This window comes from Myotis brandtii, unplaced genomic scaffold (genome assembly GCF_000412655.1).
Source record: "Myotis brandtii unplaced genomic scaffold, ASM41265v1 scaffold320, whole genome shotgun sequence".
Taxonomy (NCBI): Eukaryota; Metazoa; Chordata; class Mammalia; order Chiroptera; family Vespertilionidae; genus Myotis; species Myotis brandtii.
In genome coordinates, this window is record NW_005362270.1 from 1,931,668 (window position 1) to 1,940,390 (window position 8,723).

The window sequence follows — 8,723 nt, forward strand, 5'->3', positions numbered from 1 at the left end:
TTAAAAAAATAAAATAATAAAAAAATGACAACAGCCAACACAACAATAGCTATCCAGTGTAAATGAATCAAAATTATTCCTATTTATTTTGCCAGATTGGCAAAAAATATATATTTTTTAGTGTGCCAAAGAATTTCAGTAATTAAGTTTATGTGTGCCAGGAGATGAAAAAGGCTAAAAATCACTAATCCAAGCTAAACTATTGTTGTGGTTCTCAGAACACGAAGGTACTCATTTATTCTCCGTGGTTTTCAAAATTTAATGTTCATGTTTAATGTTCACTGGGATCATCCAGAAACCTATTTAAAACAGTTTTCTGAGACTCATGTTTAGAAATTCTGATTTGGCCATCTGAAGTGGGGCCCATGAGTGACACCAATGCTATTGGGCCAGGGATCACATTTTGAGGAAAACTGCCCTAGAGCAGTGGTTCCCAACCTTTTTTGGCCATGCCCCACCTAAGCATCTCTAAAAGCCCGATGCCCTCCCTGTGACATATAATTCTTATTATTCAAAAAGTAAACTCCTATTCACGTGGAAGAAGCCTAAAAAGCCATTAACTTGGTCTAAATAAACTTCCAAAGAACATGGCATCCATGAAAGAGAAAAATAAGAGAACGAAAGGATAGCTGAAGTACTGAGGAAGAAATCACTAAGAAATTGTTGTTAAAAAAAATAATAATAGTGATATGAAATAGCAAATAAAGTTTGAAAACATGTAATAGAGGACTGAAATGCATAAATATGTCACAGTGTATATTTATATACTGTATGAGGCACCGAGAACCATAAGAAATGCAAAAAAATCACTGTTAACTCATTCTTGAATTGCCCCCCTTAAAAATCAAATTGCCCTCCTGTGGGGCATGTGTCCCTCGTTGGGAATCACTGCCCTAGAGAATGAAAAGAACTCAACGCACATTTCTATGACTATGTGAGTAATCGTTGGCAAAGAGTGAACACCCAGGAAGCAAATCTCTTTCACATCAGCCAGAGGCAATATGAATTAATGAAACAGCATGTGACTTATGTATTTCTTCCATCAACTGTGTATGGAGTGCCTACCAGCTGTTAGGAACAGTGCAAGGCACCGAGCTAGGCTCTGAGATACAGTGCTGAGTAAAACTATGACATAATCCATGTTTTAACAGGTCAACTCGGGCAATTCATTGAAACCTAGATGTCTCATCTATAAAATGGGGATAAAATGGCACTGTGTTGACTTTAGATACCAAATAGAGGACTCTATTAACTGCCTAGTTCAGCACCTTCCACGTTGATTCTCAATAAGGGTACTTAATCAATAGTAATTAGTTCTTTTATGTTAGAACTAGCCACTCTAAAATGCTATCAGATATTAGTTGTCACAAAAAAATATTAGTTGTCATTATTTTTAGCATTATTTCATAAACTCTCTCAATGAGCAAGAGAGTAGTTATCCAGGCGTTAACAATATGAGAAAAGACCCCAAACAACTGAAGACATAGAGGAGCTTTCATGGTCATAGAGCCCAGAGTTTCTTTCTTTCTTTAAGATTATTGGGGCTTAAGTGTTAATAATAGTTTCCCCCCAAAAAACAGACTCTTCCACATTGGCACACTGTTTGATTAATTGTAATTCTTCCAGATAAACTGGAGTTGGCTCAGGAGCCAAGAGAAACTAAAGAATCTGATCATTCTTACTAGATTCTAGGATTTCAAGTGTCACCTTGCCTGAAAGGAAGTGGCTATGGAGATAAAAAGAAAACTCCTATTTATTATTAAAGGCTAAATGAGGGACAGCCAAACAATGGAATGCTATTGAGCTTTGGAAATGATATTGATTTGAATGTATTGATACAGAAAAAAATGGCAAAGACAGCAGTATGTGTCATTTTGATTTTTAAAAAGATTATCGGCTTGTCCTGGCCTAGTGGCTCAGTCTGTTGGAGTGTCGTCCCATACACCAAAAAGGTTGCGGGTTCGATTCCCAGTCAGGGCACATTAGGTTGCAGGTTTGATCCCAGTCAGAGTGTCTCTCACAGTGATATTTCTCTTTGTGTGTCTCTATCTCTTTATCTCTCTCTCTGTCTCTACGTTCCTCTCTCTCTCTAAAATCAATAAACATATCCTTGGATGAGGATCTAAAAAAATATTATAGGCTTATTTATGGGTCTCTATATAGAAAAAAGTCTGAAAATCTGTACTCTTATTTATTTGTCAAATGATTATGATTAACCTCCAAAAAGATTACTCTATATTTTCTAGATTTTATTCAATGACTGTATGTGATTTAAAAAGCATTTAGAAAAGAGGTAGAGAGTGAGTCCACAGGTCCTACAAGAAACAAATAAACCCATGGAAGCCCTCAGGCAATGTTTCTCAATCTGGATGCATATTAGTATCACCTGGGGAGTTTTAACAACATCTCAATAACCAGGCTGCCCCAAGACCAATTAAATAAAAATCTCTGGGGCTAGAAGCCCGGCTTCAATAGTGTTCAGAGCTCCCAAGTATGTTCAATGTGTAGCCAAGGTTGAGAACCACTGTCTCAGGAGACCTTCTGCATTTCCTTGCACTTGGTAGGCCATGGGTCCCCACAACCAAGCGAGGCCCCAAGAGAAACATCATGTTCCTTGGCCCCCAATATCAACATGACTTCATTCATATTTCAGAATATTTTAGAAACGGATGAGGGCTAGAAATTACTTTGGCCACTAGATGGATTTAAGAAGAGATGGCGAACCTAGCTGGTTTGTCTCAGTGGGCAGAGCATTGGCCTGTGGACTGAAGGGTCCTGGGTCTAATTCTGGTCAAGGGCACATGCCCAGATTGAGGGCTCAGTCCCCAGTAGGGGTCATGCAGGAGGCAGCCAATCAATGATTAATGTTCCTATCTCTCTCTCTTTCCCTCTCCCTGCCTTTCTGAAATCAATAAAATATATATTTTAAAAAAGAAGAAGAAGTGGTGGGAACAGGATGCCAGTTAGAATATCAGGGTTCTTTGTGTCATCTGAGAGCTAGTTACTCTTCTCTGAGCCTCAGGATCCTCACACCTCTTGCTGTTAGGATTAAATTAACTAAAATCCATGAAAAGAGTTTTGCAAAATTTAAATTACTATATAAGTATTATTGTTTTAGTATTTCATAACTAATAGCATGAAGAATGTGCTCAGAGAAAGATGATATCTGAGGAAGACACAAGAAAGATGGACTTACTCCCCTATAGGAGACCTCAGCCTCAGGATGGACAGGGAGATCAAAGCTTAACAAGAATTAAAGAAGGGATAAGTCTGTGAGCTGATACCAAAAGCAACCTGACAGGCCAAACATGAAACACTTCTTTCTCAGAAATCCAGAGAAGAGACTCTGAGAAAGATCTTCCCTTTGCTTTTCTGTTGGCTTCCAGGAATTTATACCAAAGTAGTGATGTCCCAGAATAAATAAGTTTTCTTCTCATAATTAAGCCAGAGGTTCTAGGAATGGGCTGAACACAAGGCTGAATTCATTACTGAGATTCCTTGCAATTTAATTTGGGTCCTAAAGAGATGGTCCCTATGTGTCATCAAAAAATAAGTTTTGGCCCTGACCGGTTTGGCTCAGTGGATAGAGCGTCAGCCTGCGGACTCAAGGGTCCCAGGTTCAATTCCAGTCAAGGGCATGTACATTGGTTGTGGGCATATCCCCAGTGGGGGGTGTGCAGAGGGCAGGTGATCGATGTTTCTCTCTCATCGATGTTTCTAACTCTCTATCCCTTTCCCTTCCTCTCTGTAAAAAGTCAATAAAATATATTAAAAAAAGAAAGAATTAAAAAATAAGTTTTGCATCTAGACAACAGTTTACATATATCTCTAGAGTGACTTTTTCTTTTCCTTTGCACTTCATTTATTCTCTGAAAATCATGGGCCATAGAAAGAATTTCAATGCAACACTGTCCATGGGAGAAGCTCAACATTAGATAGGGCCATCTGAGAGACCATTCGACATGGGTAGTAACTGAAGAAAGTTGAAAGCCCCCTAAGAATAAGAACCTTAATGTTGGACCCAAAAAGTACACAATGAGTCAATGCTTTGGAAGTGCCTCCTGCAGGCACAGTTCTTAGCTCATGCTAGGAAATCAGTAAGTATCTGTGGGATGAATATCATTGTAACCAGGTCTAACAAACTAAAAAAATGTCCATTGTTGTGCAAGTGTGTTTCCCTTTTGTTCACTTTAGGCTACCCAATATTGGCTGCAACTTCTCACATAAAGTGGATTTATTGTCCCATATTCTCAGGGTCTACACTGAAGATAAACCATAGCATTTTTATGGCACATTCCAGTTGTATTACTTAATTGAATCTTCAGGAGTTATGACTGTTGCAGTAATCCAGGCAAGAGATAAAGGAAATCTAAATAGTAAGAGTGACAGTGGGAAGAAGAAAAGTGGGAAACTTTCAAACCAGGTTTCTGGCTTGGACACCTGAGTGGATGGTGATGCTATTTACTGAGATATGCAGGAGGTATAGTGTTGAGGGAAAATAGGATGAGATTAGTTATGGACATGCCTAGTTGTAGATGCCTGTCTATCATCCAGGTGGCAGTGTTGAGTAGACCTTTGGATACACAGGTATGAAACTCAGAGAAGGCAAATTCTTGAACACCATCAGCATATAGCAGTAATAGAAATCCAGAAAGAATGAGCATCAGGAGAAGAACAGTAAGAACAGTTTCAGGGAGAAGGATCTGACAGAAACCAGCAGCAGAAGATGGAGGAGAAGGTAAAAATGGACACAGCAGAAAAGAATAGAGGGTAGTATGGAAGGGGAAATGAAATCCAGTGAAAGATTTTTAAAGAGAGGAAAGACATGTTTAAATGCTAATGGGAAAGGATAAAATGAACCTACTAGGCAGCGCTGCATCTGTCCATGAACATACCTGGTCACTACTTTTACTTCTGTCTTTCAAATGTAGAACAAGTCTCTTTGTTGACTGACTCTAACTCAGAATCGTACAAAAATGAAATTCTAGGAAATGTAGTTCTCAGTTCATCCAAGTTCGCATAGCACAATCCAACACAGTCCACCCCTTGTCAACTTGGTATCTACACACACTTCTGTAGACATATATAACTTCCAAATAAAAACACCAACAAGACCATGCTTTTGTATAACAAAATTCAACTGTCTATACTGGTACAACTGAAAATACACAAAAATCTAATAAAAGGATACACATAGTCTACTTTGTCCATTCTAAAGGGCAAAATTTTGCCATCCACCTGGCACTAAACTGTGTCTTCAAGAGGCTACTACATAATTCAAGCAGGTCAGCTACTTCCAGGGGATGGGAAAACTAGTACTTCACCACTCATTATCTGCAAAATAAGTTCTGTAGTTTAAAAAAGAGAGAGACTATATGGATACCATGATGATGAATAAACCATTCTGTAAGTCTATAGATGGGGAAGGGGTGGTTGAAAGAAACCCCATGGGAAGGAAAGGCAAATCTCTTTCCAAAAAAGTATCTGTTCTAGTGAAAACAATGCCCTTCCGCTTCCATGGTAGAAATGGCCCAATGTAATCAGCCTGATGCCAGGTGGCCTGAAAAGCAGTGTCATATCCCCAGTTGGTGTTGATCTTCACTATTAGCAGTTGGGGACTCAGCGGTAGCTTTAATGAGAGGAAGTCCATGTAGACAAGATGACCCGTTTTGTAGATTCAGTCAGCCTCTTTCACCAGTCACTCATGTCCTTGCCCATCCACTCATATATAAAGTGGCCATGGTCATCTTGTCTACCTGATTATTAAGATCCTTCTCTGGTAAGATTGCTCTTGGTGAGCATTCACCTGGCACAGCAGTATTATAATATTCAGAGGGGACTATCCTCATATCTCTTCTCCATATTTCATTTCCTCCAATTTTCTAATCATCTTCCTTCCAAGTCCATAACCAATCAACCAAACCCTTAGTCATTGCTCATAAATTAATGTAATCCATACCTTTGGCCATTTCTCCTTCTAGGCTAATGAACTAACCAGGTGCAATGGTTGGAGTTTGGCCCACTGCGAAAATTTCTCTTTCACATTGTCATTCATGGCCACACTTCAGTGGGGATGTAATGCTGTAGGGTAGGTATCCAACTTCAGTTCTGCCAACATTTTTGGTGGAAATACCTGACCGATTTTTTTCTTCCTTAATCAGATGATCATAAAGATTGCCCCATGAGACCACAGAGGCAGATTGAAAGAGGAGACCCAATGTAGCAGAAACAGCCTTTATGGTAATATGAGCCACTTATTAATGAAATTTATTTATGTCTTCAGGACCTGCTTGAGCTGATCTCTTACATATCATTCCCACTTGATGGTGATATCTCAGAAGTATATAGTAATTTACTATTATTACTTATAAACTTATCACAGGTATGCCACATTCATTTTTTATTATATTAAGTCAGTTTTACTTATTTATTTTTTAAATTTTATCTTTATTGCTAATAGTATTACAGATGTCCCTTTGGTTTTTTTTCCCCATTGATCCCATCCATCCAGCACCCACCCATCCCAGGCCTTTACTACATTATTGTCTGTGTCCATGGGCTATCCATATATGCATATAAGTTGCCCGGTTAATCTCTTCTGACCCACTTCCCCACCCCCCCTTCCCTCTGAAATTCATCAGTCTGTTTCATACTTCTAGTTTTCTGGATCTATTTTTTCATCAGTTTATTTTGTTCATTAAATTCCACATATGAGTGAGATTATGTATCACCGGAATCGAACCTGGGACCTTTCAGTCTGCAGGCCGACGCTCTATCCACTGAGCCAAACCGGTTTTGGCCAAGTTTTATTTTTTAATGTTATATCTTTTATTTATTGCACTAACCATCCAGTGTCCTAATTCATGCTATTTCTGAATTTAGGTCATATTTTCTGGAGTTTGTCAAACTATTTAGTCCTCACTACCAGGAACATTTTAGCACCAGGTGGCAGCAAAATCTGAGAGCTGAGACAAAATTCTTGGCAGGAAAGTAAACAACTAATTAAGAATTTATCTTAAACCTCAAGATGGTTAATAAGGAGTAGCAAATGCATTTCTTCCCCACTCCCCTTGTTTCTATTTAGATATCTCCCTCCCTCTCATTTTAGTGAGTGATTATCCAAATTGCGTATATACCCTCCCCCTACCCCCATACACTCACATGTACCCTTGCAAACACAGAGAATACCCCCCCAGCCAGCCAAGTGGATTGTCCTGGTACTTAGCTTCAAATGGACAAAAACTAGAACAGCCCAGAGCATAGAAAGCCAACAGAATAAACCAAATTGGAGTCTGTTAGGAAAATCCAGGATCTAAAGGAACAGAGAACAATTTCAAACACCAATTCCAACGGGCCCAAAGCAGAACCAAAGTCGGGTAACTTAATGAAACAAAGAGGAGATGTCAAGCAAGAACAAGTAAAAACGTAACAGCAACTCACCTTTAGAGGTCAGCGAGGGCAGGTGCTTGCTCGGTCATATCAATGGGCCTAAAGAGACAAAGAAACGAGTCATGCTTTCTTCTGAAATGTCTCCAACTGTTGACTACATCACCCCTACAAGATTCTCCATTCTTTACGGGGCTGGCTAAAGAACAGAGTTCTGGTGTCCTTCTCTGATTTTACCCTGAACTTGCTAGGTAATCCAAACTGGCTGTTTCAAGCCTGAGGTGACTCCCTCATCAAGGGAGAGTTAGTGCTAATCTAGTCTTGCCAGAGGACATGGTAGTGATTTGGAATGGCAGGTTCAATTTGCGCTTATTTAAGAAGCACTGCCTTAGTCACCACAGATTTTATCTTGCTAGAGCCTGGTACTTAAGCTGTCAAATTGGATAGAGATGCATACTTTTTAAACACAAATACAAAATCATCTTAAAGTCCACTAACCAGAGTTTTCAGTTGGAAAGTAACTCAAAATTGCCAATCAACTTTACTTTCAGAGGCTTCCTTAATCATCCTATACTTCCAAATAGTATTTTTCAATAATTATATTTTGTGAGCATTTTATCCAAAACATAGGTGTTAGAGCTTTTAGGCATTTCCAATCCTTTTTCCTACTTGTTATAAAGATTCACAATTCAGTCCTTGGAACATGTATCAAATTCTCAAATTAGATACCATCATTTGAAGAATCTCTAAAAGGTTTGAAAGGGGATTTGTTGTAATCTTTCTTTAGTCCTGAAGCTTTCCACACAACTGCATATTTCACTGTATGTCTGTAAAATGAATGTTCACGTCATATGTCTGAAGACAAACAACAGTCTTTGTTCCATGGAGCATTTCAAAAGATTCACAGCTGTTAATAGGTGGGAGAATTCCAGCTTTTGCTCTTGGGAAGAAAGGAACCATTATGGTCAGTAACTGTGTCTCGGAGAAGTAGCTGTATTTATTTCTAGCCTTGCAAACCAAGAGGTGGACTGTCTGCACAGAGTGGATATTTGTGGACAACTAGCTACAGGATGGAATCAAAGTATCCCATGCTAAAGGGGTTGCTAGTTGCCCAGAGAGGCCTCAAAGTGTCCTGGTGTGATTTCCATGTTCCTGAGGCTTCACCTCTGGAACCTGATTTAGCAGCAAGGTCGAAGTGGATTTTTCTTTCTTCTTTCTTTCTTTCTTTCTTTCTTTCTTTCTTTCTTTCTTTCTTTCTTTTTCTTTTCTTTCTTTCTTTCTTTCTTTCTTTCTTTCTTTCTTTCTTTCTTTCTTTCTTTCTTTCTTTCTTTTCTTTC

At 38.9% G+C, this 8,723-nt stretch overlaps 1 long non-coding RNA gene across 4 annotated transcripts in view; it reads right to left on the bottom strand.

Moving 5' to 3' along the window:
• LOC106726839 overlaps positions 1-8,723 on the bottom strand; it is a 25,115-nt gene that overhangs the window by 5,871 nt on the left and 10,521 nt on the right. For all 4 annotated transcript variants that reach the window (XR_001362955.1, XR_001362956.1, XR_001362953.1 and 1 more), the window contains exon 2: positions 7,441-7,488. This is a non-coding gene — a long non-coding RNA (uncharacterized LOC106726839). The remainder of the gene's footprint in view (positions 1-7,440; positions 7,489-8,723) is intronic.